The sequence below is a fragment of the Equus asinus genome, chromosome 18 (assembly GCF_041296235.1).
Source record: "Equus asinus isolate D_3611 breed Donkey chromosome 18, EquAss-T2T_v2, whole genome shotgun sequence".
NCBI classification, from domain to species: domain Eukaryota; kingdom Metazoa; phylum Chordata; class Mammalia; order Perissodactyla; family Equidae; genus Equus; species Equus asinus.
Genome location: NC_091807.1, coordinates 32,530,167 through 32,557,968, shown reverse-complemented (window position 1 = coordinate 32,557,968; position 27,802 = coordinate 32,530,167). Strand labels below are relative to the sequence as shown.

At 42.0% G+C, this 27,802-nt stretch overlaps 1 long non-coding RNA gene across 1 annotated transcript in view; it reads left to right on the top strand.

The window, feature by feature from the left end:
* The window catches only part of LOC123278372 (uncharacterized), a 102,520-nt gene extending 98,185 nt beyond the window's left edge, over positions 1 to 4,335 (top strand). Inside the window, exons 3-4 of the long non-coding RNA XR_011495400.1 lie at positions 577 to 659; positions 2,691 to 4,335. This is a non-coding gene — a long non-coding RNA (uncharacterized lncRNA). The remainder of the gene's footprint in view (positions 1 to 576; positions 660 to 2,690) is intronic.
* The last annotated feature ends 23,467 nt before the right edge of the window (positions 4,336 to 27,802 follow it).

Genomic DNA, 27,802 nt, shown 5'->3' with positions numbered 1-27,802 from the left:
ATGGCGGTTAGCTTCTCCAAGGAATCTCTAGTTCACGGAGTCTTATACAGATCTAAGTGACAGGATTTACATATATACATATATTAAGTCAAGAGGAGAGATTGTATGATGCATCATACTAAAGGTGGGGATCACAGAGACCATCTTAGAATTCTGCTACCATGATGTCTGTCTCCTGACTTAACCAACGCAAGGGCTTCCTTAGGGAGGGTCTCCCAGGGGAGATATTTCTGGAGTTTCTGGGGTTGCTCTGTGGGCTGGGATGTCAGTAGCTTGAAGTTCTTGAGCATCTTCACATGTGGCCCACTGTTAAGAGAACAGGTTCCACAGATGGACTGCCTGGGTTAGAATCTCAGCTCTACTCACCAGCGGCAAGATCTTGGGCAAGTTACTTTACTTCTCTGTGGCTGAGTTTATTCATCTGTAAAAGAGCTACTTCATGGCTTGTTTGTGAGGAATAAGAGTTTAATAACCAGAGACAACTAGAAGGGTGCTTGGTACATAGTAAGTACTCAATAAAATGTTAACAGTGACTATAATAATATCATTATTAGTCTCAACATCCATCCTCCACAGAGGTACACCCTGAACCAGTACTGATTGACCCTGAAGACATGTGACTTGGACTCATTCTTCTAGCACCTTCTTTTAGGGACAAGGTGAGTTGTGCACATTGAAGAGATTTCTTCCCTGGGGTACTTCTCACTGGGAAGTGAATGTGTGACCCTATAGTAGCTATGAACCGATGCTGTCTGGCCCTCTCAAGAATGTAAAAAAGCATGACATGCTGTGACAGTAGGCTGAAGCCAAGTCATCTTACCTCAGCACCTGAGAGAAAGTTCTAGTACCTCCCCCTGGGGTCTCAGGGTTGGACCTGTCCTTTAAGAGATTCCTTGTTCAGCCCTCCTGGTTTTGCAAGTTCCTCCACTTTCCTTCTTCTGAATCTCACACTTTGCTGAAGTTGACCAGAACTCATCTCTGGTGAAAGGAGCTGGCAGTTTTGGGTTGCAGGAGGTCCATCTGACACGCCATAATAGATTGACAGCTGCTGGAAGATGGAAAGAAGATGGTGCAACTGTCCAGCCTGCTTTCTCCTAAAGGGAAAGACCATGCGGCATGAGTTCAGAAGAGCTCTCTGTACAAGCCATGCAGGTTTGGGAGTAAATATCTCCCCCTTTATTCATTTTTCCCAATCTTTGGAATTTCTTAATGAATTAGTTGGAATGTGGTTTATTTCAGGCTTCCAGCACTTAAGAATTTAAACTGGTCTTGTATTATTACTGAGGCTAAGACACATAAGGTATCAGTGAACCTTGATGTATTAATTTTTATAAGTTAAGAAAATTAATAAAGCACTAAAATATAAAAGCAACCCTGAGTTTCCATCAGAAATATTGATTATCTACTTTGTCACATAGGTTTCTTTTAAATGCCCAGACTCAGATGCTCAGATTAAAGAGCTGCCTATTATTCATGCTCAAACATTCTCAATGCTACTATCTTGGGGACCTGCTGTCTGCCAGTCACCAGGACAAGTGGTGTGCACCGGAGAATAGAATGCATCAGCTTCTTGATGTGGGGACCTTACAGTTTGATGGTGGAATGTATTTTCAAAGTCCCCAAATGATTTTGTGGATATTTTTCGTCTCTTTAGGCAATATTTTCATTCTCTAATAGCTAGTTATTAGTTACTTTCAATAGCATTTGAGTAATATATGACAAAATGTTACAGAATGAATAAGATGATGTCAAAATACCATCAGTGTCTGAAAATTCACTTTCTATGTTTCTATTTTGATTACATTTGAAAATTTACTCATGTCTATTAAAAAGGAAGTGTGTATATTAATAATTATAAAGCTGTTTGTAATAAATTATCTAATTTAAGTGGAATTGAGCCTCAATAATATTTTCCCCAAGCTATCAAAAAATACTAAATACAATTTCCATTTTTAATCGTGAATATGATGCATTATTTATTTTGAATAATTAATTTTGATAGGTAGAGATACATATAAGGAAGTATTTACTAATATTTTGGGGGAAGGATATAAATTAAGTTTTAAAAATACTTCTAATGAGAAAAAGACTAAGAAGAGCGAGAATTCTCTTATACTAGGCCCTTAGTCTTCACACACTCCCTCTGGCCTGATGCATCAAGCTGGACATTTCAAGATTTATCCCCTCTTTATATAAACAATCTTTCCCAGTGGTGGTGATATAAGAAATCCGTACCTTATGGAAGGGCACATTTAGAAGTTAGTTTTGGGGATTTGAATATTCTTCCTCATAGAAAGAATGACAGCATCCCAAGAGAGCTGACTAAAGCCCAGCTGAGCCATGTCATATAATACAAATGGAGCCAGAAGCACTGTTGGCACAACACTGGGAAAATATATCAAGAGTTTTACCATGTGCTGGGCAAATATCTTCTCTTCCCAGAGATGGGAGATAGCTTCTCCCCTCCCCTGCAAGGGGCTGGTCCTGGAAGTTGGGAGCGGTCTTCCTGGTCACCTATAGGGTGGTGGCTGGAGAGAATGGAAGGAAGAGGATTGGGCTCTAGGGAGTGAGGAGTTGGGCATCCCTGAATCCAGATAGTACAAAGATCTAGGGACATCTTTTTGAGCCAGTAATCTGCATGACCATTACTGTCTACCTCTCCTCCATCTTTTTTTTCTCTTCACTTGTAGGTCCTAGTGATGGACCTGCATGAATCCTGTATCATCACCATCACTACATTTTCTCTCCCTAAAGGCCCTCCATGGAACAAGACATGTCTCAAAACTTCTCTCTGATTCTTCTGTCCCTCAAGGAAACAACGTGGACATTTTCTGTAACAAAACTGTGTTGGGTTGAATAGGGTCCCACAAAAATTTATGACTACCTGGAACCTCAGAATATGACCTTATTTGAAAATAGGGTCTTTGCAGAAATAATTAGTTAAGAAGAGGTCATACTGGATTAGGGTTGGCCCTAGATTCAATTACTGGTGTCTTTAGAAGAACGGGAGAAGACACAGAGACAGAGAGAAGAAGATCATGTGAAGATGGAGGCAGAGATTGGAGTGATGCTGCCGCAAGCCAAGGAATGCCTTGAGACACCAGAAGCTGCAAGAGGCAAGGATGGATTCTCCCCTAGAGCCTTCACAGGGAATGTGGCCCTCTTCAGATCTTGATTTTGGACTTTTAGCCTCCAGAACTATGAGAGAATAAATTACTGTTGTTGAAGCCACTTCAATGAATTACTGCTTGTATTTGTAATTATGGAATTCAATAAATTACTGTTGTTGTTATTTGTTATGGAATCCCTAGAAAACAAAAGCAAAACTTTTCAAATGCCCAAGAACTGGCAACTAGGGTCTTGACTTAAAACAAAAGGCATCAGGAATTCCCAAATTATAAAGACTGCCATCAAAATGCAGGCCTATGAAGAGCCAGCTCTGCTATCACCAGCAACCTCCCAGCACTTCTTCCCAGTCTTTACAATAAAACTGGGGAGGGGAGAGGGAGGTTGTTGGAGTAAGAGACAGTACGTCTCACCATGAAGACAAGTGAGATGACCCAGGGAAATGCTAAAAGACTGGAGGAGCCTGAAAGAAAGGGAAACTTGCCTTCCCCAGCTGAACATTGGCTTAAGTAGTAGACTTGCTGATTTGCCTGAGATGGGAGAGAAGGCAGGTTGGACAGAAGGGTGGGAGTGGAGCAGCTTGCGCTCCAACCACGAGGTGAGGATGCCTGAGTTCACTGCGGGTCAATGGACGTTCCAAAAAGATAGCTGAGCTTGAGCCATCCTGCTGGTACCCACCTAAGATTGGTGTCCATTGGGCCCAGGGCATCTAGCAGTAAGAGGCTATGAGATTTGCCCCTGATGTAGGGAGCATGGGGAAGGTGGTAAAAGACGTCAAGCCAGACTGTGCAGAAGTGGGAGTAGAGAATGGAGATGACAGCCCTCAGAGCTTAGACATGTGCCCCACTAGAGATCCAGTGTTCAGAGGTATCATAAGCCAGTCAGCCAGTAGAGCTGCAAGAACCTCCCAAGAGAGGATACCAGCAATGGTCACTTAAATGAAGAGGCACATGTCCCCTTCCGATGCCTCCTTCCTGCCCCATTGACTAGGGGAGCTCAGCCAAGGGGGCAGTGGGCATTGTAAAAGTAGACCTTGCCCCACTCCTCAGGACTGGAGTCCCAGCTCAAGTCTGCACAGAGGGAAAGAAGCCATGGGATTTAAATCAAGACTGAGATTGAAGCTTTGGAATGCACCATCACTGATTGCCTGGTCACTTTTAAACTTTAAGTGACTGGAGAGGTATAGAATCTGCCCAAGATACTGTTAAGAGGTGTGAAAAGGAAGATTCAACAGAGCAAAGTGGGAGGGGCAACAGCTGGAAGACATAAAACCGTATTATGTTTGTAAGCCAATGCTTTGAGACTCCTTGATAAACTTCATAAACGAAAGTATTTGCTTTATTTATTTATTGACTCATCCTGATAGACACACAAACAGCAGTGAACAGGCTTGTCTGCTCTATGCTTTCTCTATTTTACCTAGAAGCAAGTTGGGAAAGGGACAAGATCACCAGGGTTTCCCCTCAAGATGAGACCAAGGCTTGGAACCAAGCTCAGGCTTGTTTCCATCTGCCTTACCTTGCAGATATCAGATCAGCCCAGTGAGTGCCGCTTCAGGAACGAAGGAATGAATTAAAGAATAAATTGGGAATAAGGACTTAAGACATCTCACCTATATTTCAAGAGAGACCCTCCAACTCTGCTCTCTAGACACTTTGTCTCAAGAGTTAGCATCAATGTTTTAGCATGGAGTTGGGGCAGGCAGTAGAATGGCTATACCATTCTGTGAGATACTGGGGGAAATATACTGCAGGATTTTGGGGGCTGAGGCTCCCCCTCAAGACTTTACTCTCACTCTACCTTCCCCCAGAGCCATTGGGACTGCTGGCTCTGCCACTGGGACTCCAAGATGAATTACTAGTTAGAGATGAGAAGTGAAAGTCAGGGCTTGGGGGAGGAACTCTGGGAAGGGAAAAGGAGCGGAGATTCTAAGCAGTGACTATCAATGGGGAAGAGGGTAGATTCTGTGTATGCTGTCTACATGGAACACAGCAAGGCAACCTTTTTTCAAGGTGAATGAAGCTATTATATAAAGACATATCTATTAAGGAAAGATGTTTAGCTTATTTATGCATTTTCTTTAAAATGTTTAATAACCCATCTTTTGGAGAGGAATACATGTCTCTGGATGCTTAAGACTAATACAGTTGTGAATTACAAATTGGGAAATAGGTATCCAATTGCATGCCATCTCTTCAGATCTTTGCGTCTTTGGATGAACTTGGGTTTTAGACAGCACACTGCAGGTCCCAAGACTTGATTCACCCTGAGAGATTTTATTTCAGCAACGTAGCACTCTATTTTCTGAGAGCATTTTAGAAGAAAGACTTTCAGTAGTAGCCTGTATGAGGGTGAGCTTTGAGCTCATCAGAGTCTTGAGCACAGTGGTGTGCTCTCAATGAAACATCAAACTAATGACAAACTTTGCTTATTAAAAAAAAATTCTACTGAATTCGTACTCAAAATAGGATATCTTTACTTATAGCCAATGAGGTTTTTTTGTTGTTGGGGCATGTGGAGGAATCAAAATGAAAGTATTCAATGTATAGTTAATGGAAAGAACATGTGTTTTCACACTAGCACACTTATTAGTAAGAGAGATGAATGCTTCATTTGGAAGAGGAGATTGATTAGTTAGTCAATGTAGTGCATTCAACAATTTTGGGGAAGACAAAAGGAGAAAGGTGATTTGAAGTACTATATCCAAAAAAAAAAAAAGAAAGAATAATATTGTGGAGCTGCAATTACTTTTCAACTAGAAGAAATAAAATTGCTCATCTTCAAAATATGCAGAGTATCCAACTTGCAACTAATCCTGAATTTCAAATCAATAAGGTTTAATATTTCACCAGCAATCATAGGTTGAAATCAATGCTGTCATGGCTCTTCGGGAGAGTAGAAGCTTATGAAACAAAGAATTGAAGGCAATCATCCAAGGATGAAATAAAAGGATATACTTTGCAAGGGCCTCGGTGAAAGGAAAATATATGGTAACTCAACCTTTCCCCCCTCTCCCAAGATCTTTTCCTTCCAGTTTCAATGTTAGGTCCTGGTGGCTCAAGGAAATGGCTCCAAAAGACTTAATGAAAGAAGGAACAGGGACATCACCAGCCTACTGAGGGTTTCAGAATGAGCCAGCTGGTGGGTTCTTTGAAACTGGGAACCCTGATGTTTATGCTGATAAACTACGGAGACTGTATCAGTTAACTCGTACTGCATAACAAACTACCCCAAAATGGAGTAGGTGAAAAAAATAGCCATTTGTTTCACTATTGTCTCTGTGGGTTGGCTCAGCCCAGTCTGGGCTGGTCTCAGCTGAGCAGTTTTTCTAGTCTTGGCTGGGTTCACTCACGTGTCTGCAGTGAGCTGCTGGGTTGGCTGGGGCCTGGCTAGTCTAGGATGGCATCAGATGGGCTGGCAAGTCTCTATTCCACATAGTGTCTCACCCTCCAGCAGACTAGCCTGGGCTTAGTCTTTGCAGGATTCCAAGGGGTGGAAGCATGCAAGGTCTGTTGATGACTGGGGCTCAAACTGGCACACTGTCATTTCCACTTCTTTTTCCTGAAGCAAGTAATAACAACCACCCAGATTCAAGGTACGGAGGGGTAGATTCCATTTCTTGATGGGAAGCGTCACAAAGTCACATTGCAAAGGGAGTGAATATATGGAGGATTGAAGGACTGAGGTCATTTTTAGGTCTACCACAGAGCCATTCTTACCATTAGTCAATGCCCTACAGAGCATCAGACTTATGGTAGTTACCCGCTGCTGGGAACACCACCTCCCCAAAGAGGGCACCATGTTTGGATAGAGGAAATGGCTTGAATTACAAGTACCTCCTGATTATCTTCTAGGCAATTTTCACACCATTTTACAGAAGGAGAAAATAACGAAACATACAGTCTTCCCCTGAGATCTCCAGAGGCAAGTCTTAAGAAGAGGAAATAAATAGAACAGGATCTTCATTATGAAATGAAACACCACGGTGATTAATTTTAAAATGGTCAGTTCTCAGGGGAGGTGACACCTTGCATTAGGAGAAAGCTGAGGGAAGGCCTCCAGCAACAAGCTCTGAGTGCTACGTGGAGTTTAAACCTCTGGAAATAAAATATTGCATCTAAGGAGCTGGTAATGTCTGGGAACTCCCATGTGTAAACACGTGGCCTGAGGGATAATGTTACTTAACCACTGGCTGAGGGCCTGTGTGATGGCCAAGACTTGTAAATCTCAGCAGTGTCAGTCACTACAGCTGGTGGATTAGTGACCTCAAGGGCACAAGGACCTCCAGAACTGTGAAAGAGGGGAACTCAAGAGGGCTAGCTGAGTGTTGCCTTGTCTCACTCTACTGTGCTGGGTATTCAGTCATGCGGAAAGTATTCACTGTCTTTTTAGTTACCCGTAACCAACCAAGTCTTCAGAGGTGATTATCTGATGCCTAAACTGCCCCCTTGTTACCTTCATAGGATAAGAAGCCATTTGTCCAATTTGTCTATGCAGGAGCAAAAAGGAGAACAGGGACATGACTAAAGTCTTCTGCTAGGGCCAGGAGTCCAGCCTTGAAACATTCATCTTTGCATTTGCCCCATTTTTCCATCTCCTTGCTCCAGGGGTCTAACTGACCCTTGTTTGGCACCTGTGGCAGACAGACTGTCAGGTGGCCCTCATATACCCATCCAATGTAATCCCTTCTCTTGAATGTGAGTGGGATCTCTGACTTGCTTCTAACCAACGGAATATGGAAAAGATGATGGAATGACTTTCCTGGGCTTAGGTTACCTTATATGGTGAAAGTGGTGGAAAACCACTCCCGTTCCAGGAGTCTGTCTGATGTGAAGGAGGGCAGGGCTGGGGCACAGAAGCAACAGAGGCAGGTCCCTCATAACAGTGAGGGTGGCAGGGAAGTTGAGAAGCAAAGGAGATCCAAACTGCCAAGTTACTAGGTGTGGGTGAAGAACAAAGTCTCGCCAAGCAACAGCACAGACAAGATGGTATTTCAAAAGGCTAAATATGGAATAAGATACAGGAGTGGGAACCTTTGAAATGTCACTAGGGATGTGCTGAGCTGCTGGGAGACCTGGGCTGCAAATCCAACACCCACTGAGATCAATGCTACCTGTTCCAAGAAGGCTTCTTTGATGGGCCTCCAACCCAACTTAAAGTTAAACGTTACCGTCTCTTTCTTTGTGCCTCTATTCTACTCTATTTCATTTTTCTTTTACTTAAGTCAATTACTTACTTATGTGTCTTTAGATTTCAAGCTTCTCCAGGGAAAGCGATGTGTCATGGTCATTTTTATTTTTCCACCATGCCTTCTCTATATACAAAGTACCTTGAGGCAATAATTGGCTAGTACTTATGTGTTGGATTTAATCAGCAAGCTATATTTGTGGCAATTCTATTGTCAACACAACTACGCATCTCAAAATTTTTTACAGAGAAATTTCTCACTCTGGAAAGGAATAGTTCCTCTAACAGCCCAGCCTATAAACTCAGTACTAGCAACCCAGTCCCTCATGTCACAACATCTGTGTTTAGATTGCCCCGAAACTCTTTCTGAGGTTCTATAACTCCCTTCATCTTTATGGAGTAGTGAAGATTGGGTTTTCTCATTCTTTCTATGTCAGCTCTCTAGATGTCAGAAGATTGTCATCTTGCCTCTCTGTGGGTAAATATCACCCATCACGTCCGCCATTCCTCATCTAGAGTGGTAGGTACATCTTTTACTAGTATTGTTCCCCCCCTATGAATTGTCTCTTATCTGACTTGAAATGCAGTGCTTGACCTGAACCAGCCCACCACATAGCAGGATCATAACTACTTTTGAAGAGGGCCCTGAGCGTCTACTAACGTGGTCCAAAATCCCTTAGGTTTTGCTATTGCCTACAAAAATTACAGAAGCATATCATGTTTGGGCCCAGGTCTTCTCTCCTTGAACTGCTCCTAAGCCAAGATTCTCTCATCCTCTATTGTGTTATTGATTTTGGAATCAATTAAAGGGCTTTGCATTCATTCTCATTACATTTCTTCTTGATGGTTTTGGGGCCGTTGGACTAGCAAGATGAGAACATTTCGGATCCTGATTCTTCTGTTTAATGTTTTAGCAATCCCCCTGTATTTATGCCTTCTAACATTTTAATAAGCATGCCCTTTACAATGCTATTCCAGCCACTGATGAGCTGGCTGGACAGAGCAGGGCCTAAAAAAGAGCCCTTGGTACACGGCCACAGTCCTTCTTTCAGGATGACATCACTCTCTTAATCAACACTTTGGATACGCTTGTTCAACCAGTTACAAATTCACTTAACTGTGCTCTAGTCCCGCCCCCATTTCTCCGTCTTGTCCACAAGAATATCCTGAACAACTCTGTCAAGTGCCTTGCTGAAATCCAGATCCACCGATCAACCAGCCTAATAACCCTATCAGGGGAGGAAACGAGATTAGATTGGGGTGACTTGTCTAGGAGCCGGCAGCCTCTTGGCAGTCACTGTTTTCTCGTCTCCGAGCTCACAGATCAACCCATAATGATTAGTTCTCGTGTTTTGCCAGGGATCAATATGAAGCCCACTGGTCTGTATTTCATTGAATGTTCCTTCCTTTCCCCCTCTCTCCCTCTCTATCTCCAAACCCTTCCCCACCCCTTTTGAAAATTAAACCCTTTGCCTGTCTCAATTCTTTAGGAATCTTTCCTTTTCTTCCTGCTTTCCTGAACAATTATCCAGTCTTATGTCATTTTCATGTCTCCTAATAATGACTGGAGATGTCTCTTACTGTCCCCCAGTGTCAGTTTCCTCCTCTGGGTACAAAAGTGCGAGTCTCAATCGAACCCCTGAGGTCACTTTGAGAACCAAATAAAGAAATGGATGAAAGCTCTTTATACAATGTCCAGCATATAATGGATAATTGTTAATTGGATAAACTACAAAGAACCATATAAATAAGAGGTTTTACTATAATTCCATGTAAGACTCCCAAGATACACATAGAGTGCTTTTCTACAAAGCCAAATAAATTACATTTTGAGTTTTACTGTGTGCTGTCATAATTTTAGAAAGGGGCTCTTCAAAGGACCTGAAAATATCTGGCTTGATTGTCTATTTGAAATTATCTTACCCTAAAATTAGATTTAATAGGATCCTAAAGTCTTGTTACTCCCAATTGCTTAGATCTATTTAAGGAAATTTACAATTGTTGACCTAGTTTACACAAGTGCTTTTTGCTGGTTGAGGTGGATAAATTGAGTGATCGTGTTTTGGATCAAATAGTATGGTATTTCAAATATGAAAAAAAAAATTCAGCTAGAGCGAGAGGGTGAAGATCTCTGGTAAAATCCCTTCTTAATGGAAATAGAATTTGTGTGATAAGTGTTAATTATGATGTCACTACTGTTAATTGGCAAATTGCCCAGGAGTAGCAATCGTATTTCTTATCTCAATCAACTGACAATATTCTTCATCCTTGTGTCCTTACTACTCGAGAAGTAAAATGAGTTTTAGGTTGGAAGGGACCTTAGCAGTCAACCTAGGTTAACACTCTTTTTCCACCCCAGTAATATAAAAGGAATACACACAGGAACAAATTTAATAGTAAAATATTTAAACAATAAAAAGTCAGTCTTCATCAAGTACCTAAGACCAATACTATTTTCATACCTAGATGTGACAATTTTCATCATTAAGATGTATTGTTTTTCTTTTTTTCCCCCATTTTAAAATTATTTTATTGAGGTCACATTGATTTATAACATCGTATAAAACGCAGGTGTACATCACTACATTTTGGCTTCTGCATAGACTACATCGTGTTCACCACCAGAAGTCTAGCTTTCATCCGTCACCATACATATGTGCCCTTTTACCCCTCTTCTCCTCCCCCCACACCCTTCCCCTCTGGTGACACCCTCTTTGTACAGAAGAGGAAACTGAGCACCTACAGGCAAGCTGACTTGCTGAAGGTGACCCATCCTGAGCTGGGTCTCACAGCCAGGGGATCCTCACTCCAGATCTGTGCCGTTTGCAGTGATCCGTAGCTGCCCTGACAGGTTTGTGATCTTTGGGGTGACTCATCAGAAGTCCTCTGCTTCTAATTCCATTGGACAGGGGCCAGAAATACTCTCCCTGTGTGGTTGTCATCTAGGCTCTTTCTGCTATTTAACTTAGTCTTCGGAAACATGAAGCCTTCAACTCTGTGGTGTCTGGCTCCCAGGGCAACACGGATGCTGAGATGACAACATGCATCTCTGTGATGCCCAAATTAGAGCTGATTGATGGAAGGCCACTAATAAAATGTCACATCTTATAGATGTGGATGGGCCACGGGACCAGTGATAAAGTGAGACCGGGAGCTCTGACATCCACGCGGTCCGGCCATATTATTGACAGTGGGAGATACTATTGATCGAGCTGCCAAGATGATCCTATTACGCAATTAGAATATTAGATTTGCATTTTTAATTCCTTTAAAAGAAATTGGCCTGAGGCAATTATGGCAGGAAAATATTAAGATGGATATAGCTTCTTCGAAAATAAGAATTCAGAAGAAGCTTTTAGAAAGATGCAGTTATTATCAGAGAAAAGTTTTACTTAGAAAAGGGAGCAACAAGGAAGTAGTAAAAACACAAAGCTAGGCAAGTTGAAAGGGCTCGTGGAAACTAAATTTTCCCCTGAAGAGAAGAAAACAACCACCTGACACTAGAACACAGTTTAGACCCGCCAGGGGTGTTTGATTCTGTTCCACGGCAACATGCATACACGCCACACACTGGGCAGATTTCCACTGCGTCTGGGCAGCGTTACGCTCTCATCCTTGTGCTGCAGATTCGTTTCCTATACCAGCTCAGCCCTGTTCCTGGTTCCTCTTTAAGAAACTCACTTTCTGCCAAGGTTTTTTCTGGCAGCGTGGCTTGACGGAACAACCGAAGGCTGTCCTCTCTCCTCTGAAGTAATAATATTTTTAAAATTACAGACTCAATTTATGATGGCTTACGGGGAAATGTTTAAAATCTAAGGTATTAGCAGATGCTTTTAAAACAGGAAACTCCCTCCTTTTGAGTGTGGATGGCATTTGTTCCATCAGGGCAGTCCAGGCCAGATCTGTAGTCCAAACTGTTCCTGAGCCCTCGGGAACATTTCTGGGTAAGCTGAAGTGAGGTCATCAGATAAGAAATTGAAGCCGCAGTGAAATTAAAAGCCAGATGATGTCTGCGTGTTTGGAGCAGGATTCAGTAAACTTTTTCTGTAAAGGATCAGATAGTAAACACTTTGGGCTTCGTGGGGCCACCTACAGTCCCTGTCTCATGTCCTAGTCCAGTCAGCTCACTGTACAAAATCCAGCCATGGCCTGGATTTGGCCTGCAGACCATAGTTTGCTGACCCCTGGTTGGGTGGACAGCACATGAAGACCACATTTTCCCCTCGAGATTACTGGTTAAATGCCTTCTACATGGCAGGTACTTGTGATTTCAAGGAGAAGAGATTTGACTTCTGTCCTCTGGAGCTTCCAGTATAGTGGGAGATCTCGGCAGACATGCAAGAAGTTACAATAAAACTGCGTAATTGGTATAAGGAAGGGAAGGATGCCCAGCAGATGGTCAATCATATTGATACCAACACCTCCTCCATCATCAACAAAAAGAACACAGCAACGATAGAAACCTAGTAGGTTTCAATGATAAGAGTTTTCCATCTTGTCGTGGAGGAGGAAAGTAAAATCTGCTTAGGGAAATCCAGAAAGTCTTCCCAGAGGTCATTGCATCTGAGTTGAGATTTGAGGGAGTAGGAGTTTGAACAAAGAAGGGGCAGCACCCTACGTGCAAATGGAAGAGAACACGGTGTGTTCAGTGCCTCTGCTTGGCAGGCTGAGGGCCTGTGGGTCAGGGGAGCGGGTTTGATGCACAGATGCCATATTGGGCACAGAGAAGCATACCTGGCGTAAGTATCTGCGGGAAGAACTAGGATGGAGACACAGGTGTTATTGGGAGATAGATGCTCCATGTAAGGAGGACACTTTTAACCACAGATTGGTTTCACTTGTCCACTCAGAAGACATTTAGTAAGTCTCTGTATGTGGGGGACATGGCCCTGGATGCTGGGGCTATAAGGAGCTTGAGAATACAGTCCTTGCTCTCCAGAAGTTCTCAGGGGAGCCCAAAGGTAGGGGCTTTGTAGGAGAAGGTGAATTCCCTAGAGATACGTGGGTGCAGACAGGGACAGTGATGTCGTGAATAAATGTCAATAATGTATTTATGACACACGTAAGGACTGTGAGGGGCTTTAAGAAGATTTGGTTTCATAGAGAACACAAATTACTGAGTAGGACTTAAGTTCTCCACAGACTTTGCAAAGGTGAACTTGTCCCCAGCCTCTCTGTGCAAACTGAAAGATTCATTTGGTCCCTGGGTTCTGCTGAGCTTTCTTACCTGATGTATTCATCTCCTGGGGCTGCTGTAACAAATTGCCACAAAAAGAGTGGCTTAAAACAATAGACACTGATTCTTCGACACTTTGAAGGCTAGAAGTTCAAAATCAAGGTGTCAACAGGATTGGTTCCTTCTAGAAGCACTGAGGGAGAATCTATTCCATGCCTCTCTCCTAGCTTCTGGCGCCACTGGTAACCCTTGGCATTCCTTGGCTTGTAGATGCGTCACTCCAGTCTCGCCTCCTTCCCATGCCTCCTTCCCTCTGTGTCTGTGTGTCAACTCCCTCTGCCCTTCTCTTATAAAGACGTCTGCCATTGGATTTAGGCAGGATTGTCCTAAATCCAAGAGGATCTCATCTTGAGATCCTTAACTTAATTATATCTGCAAAGATCCTTTTTACAAATAAGAGCATATTTACAGATTCTGGGAGTTAAGACAGACGTATCTTTTTTTTCCCCCGATTATTGTATTGAGTTCATAATGGTTTATTACATCGTGTAATTTCAGGTGTACGTTATTGTTTATCAGTTTTTGTTTAGACTACATCATGCTCACCACCAATAGTCTGATTTTTATCTGTCACCATACATATGTGCCCCTTTATCCCTTTTGTCTACCCCCACACACACCCTCCTCATCTGGTAATCACTAATCTCTTCTCTTTGTCTATGTGTTTATCTTCCACATATGAGTGAAATCATGTGGTGTTTGTCTTTGTCTGGCTTATTTCGTTTAACATCATACCCTCAAGGTCCATTCATGGTGTTGTAAATGGGATGCTTCTGTCTTTTTTATGGCTGAGTAGTATTCCATTGTATATATATATCACATCTTCTTTATTCATTCAGCCATACGTTTTTTGGGGCCACTATTTAGCATGCTACACCTGATAAATAACAGCACCTGGGATTTTTGAAGACCATGCTGCTTGCATCTAGGTTGTCCACTCCATCATAGGGAGAAGAAGATACTGCCCAAGGCTTGGGGCTCATCCTTGTAACTCACTGGGGAGAATGAGGGCACTTCTGTGTAGTGTATTTTCAGCATGATTTCAAGGTGAGAGGCTAGTGCTGTGAATGCAAGGGCTCATGAGAATCAAGGAATGGCAGTGTTTGTTCCTTCAGCCAGCTTCTTTAAGCAAGACTGCTCATTCAGCTCAAAGTGGTACTGTCAGCAATGTCACCCTGGAATCCAAAAGACAAAGATGAATGGAGTAAAAATGTAGTACTCTTGATTTATCAAATGATTCTACCTAATGAATCCATCACATTCAATAGAAACTACATTAGCAATTCCTGTTATTGGTCTTATCCTCCCCAAAGCCCCTGGGGTCCACTCCAGTACCCATATGATCCATTTGCAGGGAAAAGAATGCAAAGTTTAAATATATTTTTTTGTAAGTGTAAACTGTTCGGACAAAATAATGCAAAACAGTGCAGACTGAGGTGGCAAAGACACTTGGCTTCTTTTTCCTATTGAGAACTAGTGAGGTGGTTGTTATACAACCTACTAGAAAAATCGAGATCCTCAGTTATTTGAGCAACAAAGTGTTCTGAAAAAGTTCGATTTGGTTTTTCATTCTTTTAGTGGCTGTGACTTGTTCTTGGTAATTTCTGCAACTGTCTTTCTGAATTTCTTGAGATGCATCTTTGCTTTCTTGTTTTAAACAGCATGGCTGGATCCCAACGTTCACTAACGGCAGCGCTTAATTTGTTCATTTGGTTCAGCTCAGCAAACACCAGTAAGCACTGACTGTGTGTTAGGCTCCATGCCAAGCCCAGGGATTAAGATGATGAATGAAATGATTTAAATGCAAGGTGGAACATGCATATGACTTTTTCGTCTGACTGTCCTAAATCTTTAAAGTCCCCTGTGCATTTGTAAGATTTCTTTTCGATGTGTGCTTTTGAATGATGGTGAAATGGAGGAACAGTAGGTGAAGTCAGTTCTCTGAAACTTTGACTCCAGGTCCTCACTTTCTTCAGCTTTCAGCAAATAAGAATAAAGTGCCCTAAGCCCTTCTCTTGCGGACTCTTGAAGGAAGCACAAGCTATTACAGTGCCGTTTCCAGCATACAGCACCATTAATTAGGTCTTCGCTATTTTCTGTATAGACTGAAGCTTGATTTGGGCGTCAGCAAGTTGAAACTCAAGCACATTCATCTTTCCTATAAATTCGGCCATTCTCCACCCGCACCCCCCATCAATTGTAGTCGATACTGCTGCTTTTCATGAGGGCTCTCCTGTAAGAAAGGAAAACACGGTAAAAATGTCTTTTCATTCTCTTTAACTTCTAGAGTCAGTGCTGCCCAGTAGAAATATGATGTAATAAAATTTAAAATTTTCTAGTGAAGTGAGACAGATGAAATTAATTTTAAAGTATATTTTAGTTAACACAATGTATCCCAAATATTATAATTTCAACAAGTAATAAGTATAAGATCATTAATAATATATTTTATGCTTTTAAAAAATATATTGAGACTTCAAAATCTGGTGTATTCTTACCATTTATGACACAAATTGATTCAGAGTAGCCACATCTCCAGGGCTCAACAGCCACATGTGTTAGCTACCATTCTGGACGATGCAGTTTCACCAGTCTTTGTAAAGAAGCACTGAGGAGTTAAAAGAAAATGGATTACTTTGGGTGAAATTTAGGATTATGTTGCCTGAGAAGAAAAAAATTATGAGAGTTTTCACTGTAGAAATATCTTTGAGGTTGAACGTGTATGAATGTGTGTGTGTGAAATGCATGTAAACATACATGCATACATATATGCTTATATTTTAACGTTCTATCAGTAAAGGACATGAATTAATAACTAGTTTAAACATGTACTGATTGAAACTCTAGCCTAAAACCAATTAAAGGCTAATAGTGTAAGTATTGTAGGCGTTAGTATCCAATAAGAATTTCTACATAGTGACTAGAAAAAGAAAAAAGTGATCAGGTTACAGATAGCACACTGGGAGTTTTGCATGGCTATGCCCACGTGTGCCCCATCACCTGTCATGTTGTCATGTGAGGAAAAAAAGGTTGAGAACTACTGATTTGGAGAAGAGAAAGAAAACAAAAATCTACTTGCGGAGGCCCCAAATTTATCACGTTTTCAACTTTAGTATCTTTATATTGATTTGGGTGGGGTATTATTTTGGATAGTATTATCTTCACCAATCCTCATCTTGCAACATTAAAGTGCTAACTTGTTTTTAATTTTAAATCTAAAATATATGGGTGGGAATCATGAGTAGAGAGGGAATCACAACCCGATGAGTTTCTCAGGGAATCACAAACTCAGGTAAGACACACAAGGATGCGTGTGGCTGCCCCTTCACCCATGCAGACCATCCACTCAAGCCCGCCCTGATTCCTCCCTCACCTCTGGAATAGATTGGACCACCTTGCTCTGACTCAGCTAATGTAAAATGACTCGCTAGTGAATATGCTTGAACCAACTCAAGAAGTAAGGCAATGGCATCAGTCTCCACATTGTGAAGTGACAGGTGACATTGGTCAGAATGTCTAGTTCCAGAATATTATAGCTAGAAATGATCTTAGAGATCCCCCAGTCCAATCTTCTATAGGAAACTGAGGCACAGAGATGAACGCCCATGGTTCCAGGCAATTAGTGGCGGAACTGGGATCAGAACTCAGGGCTCCTGATTGCCAGTCTAGTGTTTTTAACATTCAGACAATGGAATGGGAAAGCCGAACAAAGCCAGCAATGGTGATAAACCCCAAGTCAGGGTCCCTTCAGGAAATAAAATCCAGTCTAGGTATTTCAAATAAAGGGAATTTAGTAAAGAGAATTGGTTACACAGATGATGTAAGAGCTAAGAAACCGTCAGAGAACCATTAGGCAATCAGTGATTAGCAATAAGAACATTCCACTGCCGCCCCTTGGCTGGAAGGATATTGGGAAGATGTGATAGTCGAACTGGGGCCCCAGGGTGGAGTCTTCCTGACTGAAGCTGGGAAGCTAGAGCGGAGGGCAATCTGGTGGGAGATGAAGGCACTGTTGGAGGCTCTGTTACAGGTAGAGTGAGACTCTTCAGTCTTGCCATTGCCTCTTATTGGACAAAGCTAATTAGAAGCCAGTTGGCAAAGGGCAGGGGAAAGCGGTTTCCTGTGGTACAGAGCAGAGCAGGGCAAGGGTTTGGAGAATATCTGAGAACAAATGGACACCTGCAGCACAGATGGATGGCCTTAAAAATCAGATTTATCACTTGATTATGATTTAAAACTAATTTTAGAAATATTTTGTGCACCAAGCTCACAATAACTATGGTGAGTGGAGATGCCCATTGAGAAGCAACCTTTGGCCATAAATGTAGATACTCAAGAGCTGGCCACACCCATCAACCCTCTGGCCTTACTTTGGTCCATCTTCATTCATTTCTGTCTTGAGACGTTGGACTTCTCAGTGTCTTGTCCAAACCCATAGCCTTGTCTTTCTTGGGCAATAAACAATTTCTCTTCAGGGTTTCCTGGAAATTGCTTCTATTTGCTTCACAATTTAGAACAACTGAGGGTGCTCCCTTGAGTGTAGGATGAGCCAGGATTCATGACTGAAAGGGCAGGCTGGCATAAGAGAGGGTTTTTGTTTGTTTAGGTGTTTGTTCTTATTTTGGGCAGTACAAGACATTTTAAACTATTTTTAGCATTGAATGATGCATGGCGGAAAAGAGGTCCTAGCCCCATGAAGGTGAAGCACCAGAAGCAGGGGGAGCCACCTTTGACTAAGGATGTTCTGTGTTCCAGGAGCTCTCTGAAATGCTTTGCATCTATTAACTCTCTTAAGCTTCACAGTCACCAGCCGCGTGTTAGAATCAACTATTTCCCTCAATTTGCAGATGAGGACACTGACATTCAGGAAGCTTTAAGTAACTCGACCAAGTTGGCAGGTTGCTAAGTGGCGGCGCTGTTTTTGGAACGCAGGCAGATTGGCCTGTAGAGTCCATGTTCTTAACCACTAATTTGAGCCTCACTCTTGCCTGTGTCTGCGGGTGCACAGACCCTCCCCAGGGTCCTAGTCCTTATGCACTGGTCTCTGATACTCAGGAGGCTGGTGGGATTGGCTGAGTAGCTGTTGGTGCTATGATGAGGTTGTAAGTGCCACATTATTGCAGGGCACTTAGTTGCTAATTGCCATTTAATCACAAGATGAATACAGTTATTTCTTTTCTCCATCTAGCCGAGCGCCAGTGAGATGGTAATTATTTCTGAACTAAGTGCTGAAGATGTGGCTTTGCGTGGAGCTGGAGCTAAATGCCACATCCTTGAGCCACCACATTCCTGGCAGCACTCATTTACCCACGTGGCTAATTAAACACATTGTTTTGATATCAGATGCTCATTCCAAGCTTCCCATTTCCCTTAAATGAGGATTTTTTTCCCCTTGGAAAATTTAATTTAAAAAAACACAGAATTTGGACTTTATATTTGGTAAATCAAAATCCCCAATTTTTGTAGAGGTGACATTACATTTTGGCCAACAACTGAAATAGAAAACTTTGCATTTGAATAGTTCTAAGTTGAAAACGAGTTAACCTGGACGGTTCATTACTTCATGGTGCCCTGTAAACATAAGTCCTGCTGTATGCAGTTGAAGAGGGGCCGCTTCTTGTTTTCTGTTGTTTAAAGTTTGAAGGATGTAAAAACAGGGTTATGTGGAATTTCTCTAAACGTGGAAATGCAGTGGCTTCTGGCTCATCCTTCTCTGAGGATTTTTCCTCCAGATGACTTGTAAATGGGTTGGGGTTGATCTATTTTTCACAGGGGGCAATAAAGTGAGCAGGTTAAGCAACTTATCCAAAATAACTCAATTAACAAATGCAGTCCTTGTTTTGCAGCTCCTGGTCAAATGTCACAGGTAATAATTGAGGTTAGTAAGCCTTCAACCTTATAAAGACCTAATCAGCTTGCTCTGAGCTCAGAATAAATATACAGTTCCAAAATAGGTCATATGAGCAGTAAAGCAGCCAAATGTTTGGAAGCAAGAAGTCTGCAACACCAATGTGATCTCTGCACGGACTTTGCAGGGGCCTTGTGTGTGATGGAGCTGTGACAAGGGTCCCTAGTGAGATGGGTCAAACTGGTATTGAGGTCTCAGTTTATGGTGTTTTGGTTGGGACTCCCTGTGGATAGTTATCTAACTGCCTTAACAAAAACCCTCCAAATCTCAGTCTTTATACAATAAGGCAGCGGTTCTCAAAGTTTAGAGCATCTGAATCTCTTTATTAAGACGCAAACTGCTGAGCTCCTCTCCCAGAGTTTCTCATGGAGGAAGTCTTGGGTGGGGCCTGAGAATTTGCATTTTTAGCAAGTTTCCAGGTAATGCTGATGCTGCTTGTCTGGCGATCACACTTCGAGAACCAGTGTACTAAGGGCTTATTTCTTTTTCCCATCACAGTCCAGTGCGGGTGTTTCTGGCTGTGCACCTCTCCGGGGATGCTCTCCTTCAAGTGGTAACTCAGGAAATTAGGCTCCTTTCCTAGAAGCTCTGCTGTTCCCTAAGACCATGGACTCCTCTTCTGCAGGTAGCTAGTGAGTCATGGAGGAGAAAGAGCTTGGAGGATTATCCTGGTGGTGTTCTGGGAGCCAAGCCTGGGAGTGGGATATATTATTTTTGCTTACATTCCATTGGCTAGAATCAGTCATGTGGCTCCACCTAGTTATAAAAGGAAGCTGGAAACAGAGTCCAGCTGGGTGCTCAGGAGGAAAAGGAAACTGACTTTGGTGAAAATACAGCCATTTTTTTTGGCCACACCTAAGTTTATGAAAGTTCCCTCTTCACCTGTCTCCTCCACCCAAGACACTGGGAAAATGATTGATAAACCATTGATTTTGAAAGTTTAATGATGGTCCTTGACCCACCTGGATATATTCTTGAGTACTGGCAATGGAGTTGGTGAAGCACCTTGTCCATGTTCCTTCCATGGATGAAGACACTGTGATAGCAGTCCACTGAGGTGAAGGATTTACCCGCACTAGAAGTGAGACAAGATCTAGAATGGGAGTCCCCATCTGTGCCAAGTGTCAATTGATTGTCTCTCAGCTCCAGATCCATCCTGCTCTGCCCTGATATGTCATACTGGAGCTGGACCCTGTAAACATTTCTCCTTTGCCCACTGGTCCACTGTTACCTCCGTCACTGGAGTGTTCCAGAGTGGCAGTGCAAAGTGAAGGCACTTTGCTTCTAAGTTCTGGGCCTCCATGATAATCATTCACTGTAGCAGCCCAGTGGTTCATGCAGCTGAGCTCCAGGTGTGCCCTCAGGCCATGCTCTCCCCACTGGTGGCCACTTCCCAGAAACCCTCTCACTCATACCCCCTACAAAGACAGGCTGCTTCTCTAGACCATCTCTGACCTTTGCCTTCCAGAAAGTTCCTTTACCACCAGCTGGTTGCAAGTCCTGTGGTAGCTAAGCCCTTTCTGATGAGGTCTGAGTCTCAGCCTTGGGGATGACAATAGGTGGCTTCTCTCCTACTTGTTCTCTTTATTCGCTCTCCCTCAGCTTAGAGGTAATGGCTACTCTTTTGCACATGCTACTTCTTTAGGGTTCTTTTTTAGCCCGTTGTAATAGTTAAGCACCTTTTATAGTTAAAAATTCTTTATATTACATTTTCTTTGTTAAATTAACTAGAGTGATTTCTGTCTTTTGACTCAGCCCTGGCAGATAAGACCTCCTCCTCGTGGTTTTTGTTGCAGAAAGGAAAAGTTGAATGCACATCCTCTCAAATCAAAAAGCAGGACAGCAAAAGCATGCCTACTCAAAGCTCATTTCCATCTAGTTCCCTTCTTCATTCTTTGCTTTCATGACTTTGATTTCCTGCCCTGAGAAAGGCCGGTGTTATCAAAGATCCAGGAATCGGGTGAGCCGGTCTTCAAGTCTCAGACTTCTAGACTCTAGCCTCAGCAACCAGGGGCTCCCTTGGGTAAGGCCCTGGGTAGGATTCCGAGGTTAGCCAGGGGCATGAGAAAGAAAGAGGAAACACATGTGTCATCAGTAACCAGAAACCAATGTTGCTGCCTCAGTCTCTGTCCGAGGGTGAAACCGTAAAGTGAACTGTGTGTAACCACCGGGTCTTTTGTGTTGGCTTGGTTCTGCTACCACAGCAGTAGGGAATCAATATAACCTAAGAAAAAGAAAAAAAATCCCAAGCAAAAGTTGAGTAAACAGCACATGATCTAATTTTAGGCCACAGAAAATAAAAGGTCAGCATAGAATAAGGATAATAATAATAATAATTCCAGTCAGCATTAGCTACTTATTATTTCTTTTTCTCCACAGAGGATGGATCCAAGCCAATGGAAGGTTGAGGCCAACTCTGCTTCCTTTCTCGCGAGCTAACCTTAGCTTCCCAGACAGTCCTCAACGAGGGCTTCCCATCTGAGGCAGCCTCAGTCTTAGACAAACTAATTCCTATGAGTTAGAGACCCTGAGAAAGCTCTTTAATAGGAAATTTCTACCCTATTGCTACCACATCTGAAACTTTACCGTAAGAGCCCCATGGATGACCATCTCCAGAATCCTCCCACCTTTTTTTAACACTGTGGTGAAACTCACATAACATAAAATTAACTATTTTAAGGTGAAGAATTCAGTGGAATTAAGAACATGCACGGCAATGTATAATCCTCACCTCTATCTAGTTTCAAAACATTTTCATCACCCCAAAAGGAAACCCTGTTCCCACTAAGCAGTCATTCCTCACTCCCCCTCTGTCCAACTCCTGGCAACCATCAATCACTTTCCATGTCTATGGATTTGCCTATTCTGGGCATTTTGTATAAATGGAATCATGCAACATGTGGTCTTTTGTATCTCGCTTCTTTCACTTATCATCATATTTCGAGGTTCATCCACATTGTAGCATGGATCAGTACTTCATTCTTTTTTATGGCTGAACCCAAATGTTCATCAGTGGATGGACGGATAGTCAAATTGTAGTGTATACATACTAACTCTCTTTTAAATGATTTTTAAATGAGCTCCTCAAATGGAGGAGATGGCACATAGGACCACTGCCGTCGATATTTTACTTTGAATAAGATTATCTGATAAAATTACTTTATACTAACAGGACCAGAAAAAATTGCAGGGTGGAGAGAACTTCTAAACTACAGAGAGATGGTGGAGGGATAAAGGGTGGGAAAGTCAACTACTATTTAGCAGAGGTCTGACTCTGGTTGGAGTCCTAGGAAATTATTCCTATGGGGCCTCTCTGACTAAATGCAACATTATGTTGCTTAGTGTAGAATCAAAACACACACAGCCCTTGTTCTCAACGATCGGTGTGCTAAAGCAGATCTGGGTGAAAGGTCTGCCTTGTCTTTCTCTGGCACACCTCTGGACTAAGTCTTCATTGGATGAATACTTGAGTTGCAAAGCACGTAACCTCGTCAGCCCCAAGTGGGAATGAGTGATGCCACTGAACAAAGCCACTCTCATGTGACTGCCTTGTGATCACACTTATCGCAGAAGCTTGGTATATCCTGAGTTGAGTTGAGTTTCCACTCCTAATGTGGGACAATAAAATACCTTTGGAAGGAAATGGTCCAAGAGTCAAGGAGACAGATCTTCCTCTTCATCTTCATTGGGAGTTAATTTGCTGGCAATTATAGCGTCTTTACCATACACTTAGAGTCTCATTCATTTACACTCCAGGAAGAAGGATGACTCTTTATGACTTTTTTCTTTAAATTATTGATGCTTAAAACCATGAGCCATTCATTTCCTGCTTTCTCAACATTCGTAATTGACTATTTCGAGGCAGGTGTGGGTTTGAGAAAGCCGTTGAGTTGGCCTGAGGACTGATCCCTGGAGGGGGCTCATGCTGTTAATTTTTCCCACAGATAATTATCAGTCATGTAATACTCAAGTCTCTGCATTGGAGCACACAGGTGGCTCCCTGTGCTCAGCTAGTTTCTCTAGAAGCCAAAGCCAGAGCTGGGGCATGGTTATCTCTATAAACATGTATGTAGGCTAGCTCTCCACATGTGCAGGAGTGCACATAGGTCTTCCACTCTACCCACTCTTTCCTCTGTACTTCCTGTAGCCATTCAGCTACTGGTAAAATCTTGTGCCATATTCTACATGTAAGTGGTTCGCTTTTAGGAAAATCAAATAAAAACAACTAGAAAGGGAGGGTGGGCCAAGGTAATTTAAGTGAGGCAAGATGTAAAAAGCTTAAATGGCGAATGATCACATTTTGGATCAGGAATGTTACTTTATTGGAGAGAGAAATATGGCATGAGTTCAGCAAACATTTTGAGAGCATGTACCATGTTTTGGGAGATGCGCTACATCCCTCAGGGCCTCAAAGAAGAAGAACATAGTCCTGAACCTCAGGGAATACATAAATCTATCAGGGGAGACAGGTCTTAAACACCAAATCGTAGTAGAAATTGGATAAGTGTTATAATCAAAGAAAGAACAAGTAAGAGAGGGAGGCTGGAGGAGGAAACTGTTCATTTTTGGAAAAGGAGGTGGGAAATGATGAGGGTGCAAGGAAATGACATTTGAGCTCAAGTTGGAATGGTAAGAGGGATTTGTCAGCTGGGGAGGGAATTCCAGGAGCGTCCAACTTAGAAGACACAAGCTGCTGTTAGATTGTGAGAGCCATTTAGAAGGCAACTGAAATCTTTCAGGAGATTGGAGATAAGGCAATGATGGCGGGAATGTTGAGTGGAACTGATTCAGGCAGACATTTTGGAGATAAATGATGGCTATTGGGGAACCCCATGGATGCAGAGGTTTAAGGAGAGAGAAAGGAGACAAGGATGATTACAGTGTTTTCAGCTTAGGTGAACAGGTAGATACTAATACCCTTAAGAGAGGTGGAGAAGGTTTGGAGAGGATAATAATGGATTCAACTTTGCCCATGGTAAGTTTGAGTTGCCCAAGAGATATCTTGGGAGAGACGGCTAGTCAGCACTGGAGATTATGCCTTGGTGGTTAGGATAGAAGGCAAATCTGATGATCTATAGGTATTAACACATGCTATTCTAATTTTAATCAATTAGCATATTTTGGAATGGTATTAGAATTTCTGGCATTTATACTTGAAACTCTTATTAATGCATTCTTCATCATATTTTTGGTTTTCTTTGGTTCAAAGAAATGAAATCCCCTCACTAATGCATCAGTACTTTATCTGATGATGTATTAACATTTCTGTTTTTTTAGCCTCTGGAGAAAAGACCAACACATTTAAATTGCATACTACTACTAACACATTGCAAATCTCTGGAATGACACTTAGGTTTGTAAAGCCAGCATAAAGTTACTTACAAATTCAAAGTGTCTTAAAGGGAAGCAATTCTTTAAGCAATTACTTGTCAATAAATCTCTTTTTTTTTTTCCCTGGTGAAAGATAAAGGAAGCAGTCACTAGCAAAAATAACCAGTAGCCCAATGACATCATTCAATTGTTTGTGTGGCAGTAGGGAGGGGATTGGTATTGCCAACTGGACTTTGCTTTTATCTCCCTCTTCCTCTCATGACATGCCATGGCTCCCCACGGATGGAAAGATAAAGTCAAAAAGTCTAAGGTTGATTTTCAAGTCTCCACTGGTCTGGACCCCCCTCACCTCTATAACGCAATCTTGTATAACTATCACTAATAAAAATTCCTGTTCAAGCCAATTGGGTCTCCTTACCGTCACCCAAACAGGGCAGAGGCATTTCTGCTCTAGTGCCTGCCCAGGCTTGTCTGCATCTTCTGTATCCAGAGCCTTATCAGTACACAGTGCTGATGACTTGGCATGTTACCTGATCGGGGATGTGAAGCCCACAGCAGTTTTCAATACAATTTGACATAACGAGCTTTGGTTTTTTTCAGGAAGGTCTCTCTGGTAGCAGAGGGTGGGAAAGAGATACTGGTAGGTGGGAAGCCTTCCAGGAGGCTTTGCAGGGGTCCAGGTGAGTGGGGAGGAAGCAGCAGGAGGCTGGATTCTAGGCAGAAAGGTGTCAAATCAGACAGACATTTCCTAAACCGTGTCAACCAATGATCCTAGATTGCTTTTCGGATTTCTCTTTTAGATAATGGTGGAGATGTGGAGTCCTATAACGAAAAGTGGGAAAACAGGAAGAGGGAGAGTGAGCAAGAATACAGATATCCAATCCAGTTTGGGGCAAATAAATTCCCGGTGTCTGGAAGATCCAGGTGGACGTGGTCAGTTGGAAGCTGAGAATACCACTTGCAAGAGAAGCCAGAAGAAAGGGATAGAAAATAACTATAAAAAGCACCACAAATATTTGCATGCTAATTGTGGCTTCTAAAGGCTTTGAGGGGGTTTGAAAACAGCTTGCTTTTCACATAGTTTCAGCATTATTCTTGCCATTTTATTTTTAAAATACAGTTTGCAGTATCTATGAAGAAAATGCTTGCTTAGCAGTCTAACTCATATTAATCACAAATTCCAAATTCATGGCATCAGAATTACAAGAAGTTCCATATTGTATAATTAGAAGAAGATTCCAGTCTTTGGTTCATTGACTCTGGAGCCATATTACAGTCTTGTTATATTTGATAATGACATAGCAGACATTCTATCAGAACTTGGCTATCTGGAGAGAGATTCCAAAATGCTTTAATCTTGTCACAAATCAGAAGCAGCTGCTCCTTATAAAAATGAAAGCTCAAGGCTGTGTGGTCCACAGAAAAGCAAATCTGACTTACACTCTTAAATGGCAGATTCCAGGGTTTCAATTGGCAAGTGTTCTCCATCCAACAACCCCCTCTCCGTGTTGATTCAGGTTGGTTTTATTTCTTTAGACCACTCTCCAACTGAAAATTGCATTTGTGTAATGAACTTTATCATAAGCACTTAGGCTTCCTATAGCTAGGGCTAAGCATTATCTTGAGACTTTTACACTCTGAAAAAAACAGATACATGGAAAATGTAATTTAAATACAACTTACCCCCTCTGAGTGGTGGAATAACTAAAGAGAGAAATGTTATTATCATCAGTCAGTCAAGGGCTGCAAGGCTCAATCGCTGAGCCTACAAACCTTCCATAGGTTCTGTGATGACATGAAACTGCTGTCCTAGAAACTCTAAAACTAACAAGAGTATTAGCTTCATTGATTTTCTGAAAATGGGAAAGGAAAAAAACAGTGCTCAGCTAAGTCCAGGAAAGAGATTTAATACAACTGTCTTTTAATAATATTAAGTTTCCTAGAATCAATATTTTCTCCCCCTTGTATTATACCATAGGTTGCTACACACCAGTTGCTATGTAGTTGAATGGGATCAATAGAAGCCTTCCCTTCTTTGAAGACCATTTCAAAGACCTGCATAATGGAGCATAGATTAGGACGAGTGAAAGTGAATTTTAAGTACACTGACATTATGCTATCATCTTCAACCTGGAGAGTATAGATTGTTCTGGGGCCATGGGACCCATGAGGCTCAGGGTGAGAACTGCCAGTCACAGATTGGCCCACAGAACTCCTGTGACAGTAGCTTCCTCTAGGATGGTTTAACAGATGCTAACCACAGGCCTTTGGGTCATTCCTAAAAGTATCTTCAAAGACTCTGAGGGGTACCTGGTACATAGGGATGAAGCTGTGCTCTTTCCACAGTTTAGCACAGTGGCTCTTAAATCAGGCCAAACCCAGTTTGTGTTAACTCACACTCTGATGTTGAAAACCCTTTCTACTTGGCTTTATTTTGGATATTTCTTAGCCAATAAAAGTAATTCTTGATAGAATCACTGAAGTCTTTTTACAAAAGTACTAAAATGATTTTTTAAAAAATAATATCTACGGAAAATACTAATACCAAAAAAATATGAAAAATACAAATTTTTAGTGAGGGTAGAGCACATTAATTTTTGAGTGTTGATTAATAGTGTTGCCAATCTCTTTTTTTAAGACGTTGACTTAAAAAAACTTCTGGAGATTAACTGTGATGTTGACATTTACAAGTTACTATTTGTTAAAAAGAAATTGTTTGAATGACCCAGTAAGCCCACTCCTGGGTGTTTCCCTTAGAGAAATGAAAACGTATGTTCACACAACAACCGAGACGTGAATGCTTATAGCCACTCTCTCTCTAGTTGCCAAGATCTGCAAATAAACTGGATGTTCTTCCCCAGCTGAATGGTTAACAAACTGTGGTACATCCATGCCCTGGTATGCTATTTAGCAACAAAAGAGAAGAGACAACTTTGCTGATTCTCCAAGATGTTATGCTGAGTGAAAAAAAGCCAGTTTCAAAAGGCTGCATACTGTGTAATTCTACTTACATG